Source organism: Galendromus occidentalis, unplaced genomic scaffold, assembly GCF_000255335.2.
Source record: "Galendromus occidentalis unplaced genomic scaffold, Mocc_1.1 scf7180000077515, whole genome shotgun sequence".
In the NCBI taxonomy this organism is placed as follows: domain Eukaryota; kingdom Metazoa; phylum Arthropoda; class Arachnida; order Mesostigmata; family Phytoseiidae; genus Galendromus; species Galendromus occidentalis.
The window spans coordinates 11,697-19,058 of NW_003805503.1; positions in this window are offsets into that span (position 1 = coordinate 11,697).

Below are 7,362 nucleotides of genomic sequence, written 5' to 3' on the forward strand. Positions count from 1 at the left end.
CCCGGTTCCCCGCTTTCCCGGTTCCCCGCTTTCCCGGTTCCCCGCTTTCCCTGTTCCCCACTTCCCCGTTTCCCCGCCTCCCCGTGCCCCCGCTTTTATTAGATATGTCCTCCGAAAATCGAGTTCCCGTCTTTCCCTTGATGAAATCTTTGATTCTCGGTGAGAGGACCACTCAAATCATTTTTTTTATGGGGGGAGGACCCATAACATGAGAACGACGACCCTCAGATGACCTTCCTGAAGCTCCCAGGAACCCACCCCTGAATTTTTGCGGCGATCGGTTCAGGCGTTTGTGAATTTTGCGAATTTCGGATTTTCACTTTTTTTCGAGTTTTCGAATTTTCGTGGGTGGAGCACTCAAATAATTTTTTAAAGGTAGAAGGACTCATCGCATCGGGGAACTGACCCCCCTATAACCACCGCTAGATCGCCCAGAACACGCTCCTAAATTTTCACGACGATCGGTTCAGCCGTTTTCGAGTCTATAGGGTACCCCGGACATACAAACAGACAGACAGACAGACAGACAGACATACGTTTTTATATATATAGATGTAAAGCTTCTTCACTATGTTGTCACCACAGCTTCACTGGGCCGTCACGGCTAGTTTTTGTTTCATTTGAGGTACAATCAATTGGGGATGTGAGGAAAGCAAAAGACTCACTTATGTGGAGAGAGGTTTCGCGGGGGTCGTGAACGGTCCACGGCGGACCGTACAGAGCTTGAGCTGCGAGAGGCGAAAGTTCATTGATAGCTATCGGAAAAATTGGAGTAGGCTCCCGGTAATATATTTGTATCTGATCGGATTCGACGGTCATCGCTATTCCATCCGAAAAACGCCGTGGGATCGGGGAAGAGGTGCATGTGGTTCCCGGGGAAGATCGGAAAGGGAAGTTTCCTTGGACGGCCTTCCCTTTCCACTCGGGGGAGTCCCACATGCTTCTCCAACGGTAACTGAGCGGCCACATCGTGCTGTCGTATTGAGACGAAGCGCCTGTGCCGAACTTAGGCTATTCCATAAGAACAATAGCTCCTGGAATTACTTTGAGCAGCATGGCAGGTCGGCGGAAAGCCACATATTGCTCACATGCGATACCATCAGTGATAAATTCCTGTCGCCTTCAATATCACTGACCATCTGTCTCCCCATCGTTCCCTCCATTCGCTCTCAGCTCGTCGCTCTTATCGAGGAAGATTTGAATACGAATATTTGTGCGTGTGTGAATGTGTGCAAAATAATTAACTGACTCTGGACTGACGTTGTGAACGGATTGCATCAACGTGCTAATACACTGCCCTCGAAGCCCTGCTCTCGTTGGAGTCATCACAAAACTTTTGCGCGACTGATTGGGAATTAGGATCTTCAACTGACTCTAACTGTGATAGTCGGAAATATTAGCTGAGAGGAATAGCGGGAAAATCGCAGCCTACGTCGTGCTCCGTGCGGCGAGCCTCACGCCTAGCATGGAGCAGAATTCCTGCCGATTCAAATTTTGACCTGTTAGATGGAACGGAATCGTTGACGCAAACTCCGTAGAGTTTACGACGACAAACTCGTTAGCGTTGCAACAACTGCTCGCTCGGTTGCGGAACTTGTGCGCGTCTTTGTTACACCCTCATTAATCGTCACTGCCGTTCGACCGACTGACCCCGAATTTCCCACAAGTGCCCTCGTGTGTGACTGTGTCGATATCCCTGTGCTATATCCGTCGATTCAAACCCTGTTTAAGGCTCGGTGTCCCGCGTCAAAATAGACTCTAACATTGTCCCAGTTCGGCAACCAGGGACCGTGCCAGCGGATTAAGCTGAACGGAAGCTTGAACGCTCGTAGTTGTGCTAAACCTCTAAGGACAGGTAACAGCTCGACGCACGGTGTCGAACCGGGAGCCATACGCGTGGCACCGGTTTGCAGCAAACTTCGAAGCGTTCTATCAATAATTGGCAGCTAGCAAGCCGAAAACGGTTGAATCTGCGCATTCAAACAAGTTCACCCCCATCCCGAGCAACTCCTCAGCTGACTTCAGCCCCCGGAAGTCAGTGAGGGATTCCCAGAAAGGAATTCGTCTGGGCTAGTGGAAGGTCAGTGAGATCTGGCAGCTCATCAAGATGATCTCGTCAGGACTCGTGCCGCCTCTGGACAACGAAGACGTAAGTCACCCACCAGAGACTCTGGCAAAAGTCAGTACCGGATACGAGAGATTCTCAAAGGGTACAGCCGAATACGGGGATTCAGGCTATGAGCTGTTTGAGAAAAGTGACTATGTAGGGCAATAGGTGTAGGTCTCGTCTCTAGTGGAGACGTTTTGACGAGTCTCCCAGTAATCGAAGCGGCTCGTTTCGAGAAATCGGCCGAGAGCCAAAAGATTTAAAATGCTGTGATATTTTCTGTAGATTCAAGGTCCCGTGACTTCTATTTTCTTGGATAATTAACTTACGCTAAATACCCACCCGATACTCAGCACGGCCGGCTATTGATTAAACCACTCATCGGGCAGAAGAATGACTTCTCCCCTGGGAGGATATAGCACCACAGATTCGTATAATATGCTCGGCCAAGGGCGATGGGTGAGGAATGAATAGCATTTAGGTAATCTGACTGACTGAGCATCGATTTGGTGCTTCGGTGGCCGTCGATTTATTCTATTCGTTCGGAGAGGATGGTCCCTCGAGAACGCTATCTAGCCAAGTGAGCTGAACGAACTCGGCCTGACCTCAGTCGTCGATCAAAGATTCCATCCGCGACGAGAATCGCGGGGCCATGTGCTCACACTCATACTTCAATTATTGATGGCGAGTGTCGTGTTTCAGAAATGACCTCGATAAGTCGCCTGTGACATGACAGGGGTTGTAGTTCCTCCGCCGTAATTATCGAATAATTATCGAGTCGGGGCGAAAGTTCCTTCTCAGTCTCTCATTGCTCTCTAAGTCCAAGGCTGCGTCGTTCCGGTTCCGACCCTGTCGAGGCGATTTCCGCGTTACCTTATGGTCTCTATGAGAAGCGTTTCATTCCCGTCATGGGAATCGTCATCTGCTGGGAGATAGGGAAGAATTGTCCGTGGGAATCCCCGGAAAAATGTCGGAGTAACAGTCAGGCCCCAGTTGTCCCACCCCGGGCGAGTCAGTGATTGGACTGAATGCCGGTCCGCGAGCCGGCGGTCGCGTCGAGTTTCCATGGGCGAGAAGCGAGAAGATCACACAAGGGATTGCTGGGTGAAGCGGAAGCAGAAGACGGGAAGGAGAACCCTCACTGATTAAGCAAGAGCGTCGTTGGGCTCGCCATCGAGGACCAACAAAGGTTTGTCTCTCTGATATCGAGAGAGTTGTTATCTCGTTCCGTATTGTAGCAGCTGTTGCGACGCCACCGAAAAAAAGGCGGAAAAAAAAGAGAAGGAACCCGTTGGGGATTAATATTCTGGGCGGTTCGAATTATAGATTCAGCAGTTTCTCGATCGGGCAGTTAAGAAAATGATTTCGGGCAGAAATTTCACAACTTCGGCAGTTTTATTACTTAGGACTAGCAGTCTTTTTTTCAATTCGTACAAGTTTATTTTACAAAGCTGGCAGTTATTCACGAGGAGTCGGGCAGTCTTCGACAACGAGACTGGCAGTTAGATTTGCAAGGAGAGAAGCTCATACTTCTTCTACCCTAGTCGACGAGGAGAGCGCGAGTTGCCCTCCTCGGTCTACCTGGCTTCCGTTTCTGACCCAGAGGAATCTGCTTAGCTTCGGGTGGCGGGCGGACTAGCTGCCGACGAATAGCCATACCGAGAGCGTGCTTGCATTTGTATTCCTTGAGAAAGCATGGACAGGAGCAGCGCGCCTCCTTCCACTCCTCACCTGTCATTCTAACGACCCAGGCCGACGGAAGCATGCCTCTGGAAGTTGTCGAAACTCCCCCACTTCGCTCTCTCTGGCGGGGAATTCAAAGTCGAAACCCCTCCCCTAACGCAAAAATTACCGCTGATCCAATAAGGAAGACTGCCACTCGAATAAAGCTGCCTGCTCCCTCCATGGAGAAGCAGCACAAAGCGAGTTAAAGTCTGCCCCTGCTTAAAGAGAACTGCCCTTCTTCTAATCATCGCCGCCGATTCTATACTGCCGCTTGGAAAGCTGCCAAGTCTATAAATTAGTTGGCAAGTCGGTAAAATAACTGCTGATCGATATCAGAAGATCAGCCGAAATATTTAAAAAAATCTGCCGGTTAAAATACAAGCCGAACCCGTTCGCGTGGACACTCCCGAGCTCGTTGATGGACATCCACTCTAGCATAGGGTCCTAGCGATCAGCTTTAGTAGTCTGTCCCAGTCGGTCAGTCATCGCCGCTTGCTGGAATACGACGATTGAAGCGCAAGTTTTGGAAACGAGCCTTGCTGCCATCTAGAATCGAGATCAGCCCATGCAAGTCACGCGTCTCGCCCTCCAAAGACTTCGGGGAAGTGGGACCTGTCTCGTGAGTGAACGCTATATTCCTGCACCTATAACTTGGATAGTTCCAGAACAGAGTGCGTGCAAATCCTGAGAGACGAACTGGTCATCTCCAATAGCTTGGTGACAAAGGTCCCGGAGCTTTCTGGGGCGCGACATTCGAGCTGTCGATGTTAAGGACACCTGGGTCATGAGCGCATCCGTAAAGTCGACGTTAAGATTCAATCTGTACTCAACACGAAAGTTTGAGAGGCGAAGAATCTCGACCATGCGACTCCGCAGCCGGATTTTTGATTCGAGGAACACCCGCGACAAGTCGGTTTGTAGCCTCTAGGCCTCTGGCCTCAGCATGTCCGGTTGAAGGGGTCTTCGAGAGTCTACGGGGGGATTTTTCTCTCTCAGCCTCCGTCTGTCCGATTCTCCGTAGATCCGATCCGCTAGTCTGGAAACGGGGTTTATGGACCGAATGCCCGTGCTGATCCACCGAACTCAACCGTTATGGGAGGCGCGAATCGACGGTACGAGGGGTCGTGCAGAGACCGTACTCTGCGAATCTCAATTGGTGAGTTTGAATCCGTGAATCCCTCCAGGCGATTCTAAGTCTGTGGATTCTTTTTGGCCAGAGAACTCGCTTGCTGAGATTAAATAGACAATCGTGGAGGAGGACGTCTAGTTCTGCATGAGATCACACTAGACATCTCCCCATACATGGTATCTCGATACAGACAACCATCCGGAACGAATTCGAAGTTTTAAACACGCTCAGCTCCCGCACGGTGAATGCTCAGAATGAGCGGAAAAACTGCCGATGATCCTTTGCATCGCTCAGGACCTGAACTCCGCGATCGAGTTCTAACCGGGACAGGGAGGACCGGATTGGTCGCTCTGGTGACATCGTCCTCGAAATGCTCCCCGTCCTGGAATACCCAGGAATTATGATGTGCTCGACCTTGGATGGAGCGTGTGTTCCGCGGGACGGCGCCGGCGCGGTAATACAGTACGGCAATTCCGTTCGAAGCCGGTACGATTTCACCGGTAGCCTTCTTCGTTCCCTCATCACCTTCACTCTGGCGTCATTTTCGCGAAATTTCCCGCTCGTCCTTCTCTCGCGAGCTGACTGCTCCCACGAGACATGTGGTGGCGGTGAAGGCAGTGGCGACGAGGAAGACTATTCGCCGTCTTCCGTGTGTGAGGGAACGAGAAGCTCTTCTGAGGGACCCATCGTTCTTTCCGAACACGAGTGCTCATTTATCCCTCCCCGGGCATGCTATCTCCAGTCCGAAATCTACTGCGGAAACTCCCGAGATCCCTGTCATTATGTATGAAAGCGGCAGTTATAAGCAATCTCTATGTCATGATCGTGTTTTGCATTAGCGGTTCGTCTAGCTGCCTGATATATCAATGAGCGTGGGTGGTGCTGATAGGCACGGGGTGAGCAGCGTGGCTTTCGAAAGCGATCATCTGTCTTCCGATCAATCGTTCGTCTGAGCGGTGCTCTCGATTCAGGCTCCAATTATGAAGCCCCTCGCCCAACTCGACTCATTATCGGAGCGGCTGTTAAATCTCATATGATCGGTCTTCTCCATGAGCGGCGCTCGATCCACCGGGGTAACCACTGTCGATCGCAGACAGGACTCGAGAGCGCACTGTCGATCTTCCGCGAGCGTACTTTCGATCTCTCCCGAGCGAGGAGATTTATCTTCCATGCGGAATCGTGTATGGGAACTTCTCGATCAGGGAACGAATGTTTTCCTCCGTCGCCTTGCCCGGCGCGGCTATCAGAGCGCTCCGTTCAGAGAGGTCCCTGCACAGCGCCGATCGGGAAAATTCGAGAATTCGACGGTTTCCACCTTGAATCAACAAGTGTCCGTTCGAGTGAAAATCGGAAGTGAGCCGGGAGGCTGCTTCGGTGCGTGTCCTCCGGATATGATGGCCCTATTATAAAATCTCCTTCAGGAATGATCTGTACGGGTTTGGGTCGTGGTGAAGCGTAATTCCCGGAGGAATGCGGCTTTTTCTTGCAACTTTCTCCTCGCTCTCTTGTCACCTATTCCGAGCACGAATCACTTCCGCGCCAAAGGCTACACGAAATTCCGGGGTCTAGGGGACTGCGATCCGTGTTTCTCACAGGATTCGGCGATGCTAAGCCTCAAATCCCGAGAACGACCGTTAATAATGCAAACACCTAATGCCGCGAAGGTCATCCATAAAACTTCACCCCCCGCCGCTTCTTTGGGAAGTTGTCAGCGAATCTGTATGCGAATTGCAGGATCGCACCGTTGAGAGCGGATCGAGACGAGGGGATCCTTGGGGGAATCTCGGAGCTGTCTACGTACCAGCCGAGAAGTCGGACTCTGGGACTTTGAGAGTAACAAATTGATTTCGATTCGATTTCGCAAAGGTCCAGGAATTCAGCAAGCCTAGACTCTAGTCAAAGTTAATAATAGAAAGGAAAGTGCTTCTCATCGAATTTCCACCGAATCCTAGAGCGCCGAAAAACTCTACGGATGCAAACGTATCCAAAAGGGCTCTTGAATAAACTACGGAGTGGTGGATTCCGATCGGGACTCCGACCGGAATGCGACCGAAGAGCTATCCTCCGAAGTGACCACTGGAATTCGTTGGAAAAAATCGCGCATTGAAACCGGAGCGCGGATAAGGCGTCGAGATGGAACGGTAGAGCCTACAAACGACGTAATACTCTCCGAGGAGTCGCTTCAGCGCCGCATTTTTCGAGATTCGTTCGTTCCGGGAGAAGCCACCTACGAACAGGAAAAAAAGCGTCCGCCTACTACGAGGACCCGTCGTCGCTTCTCCCACCTAGGACGAAAGCAACTCACGCTTTGAGAACGCCGTGCGTTCCGTCTCTTGGGAAGGATAACGGTGCATGGAATTTGATCAAACTTAGTGCCGTCTTTCCCTCCTCCAGTCATCCA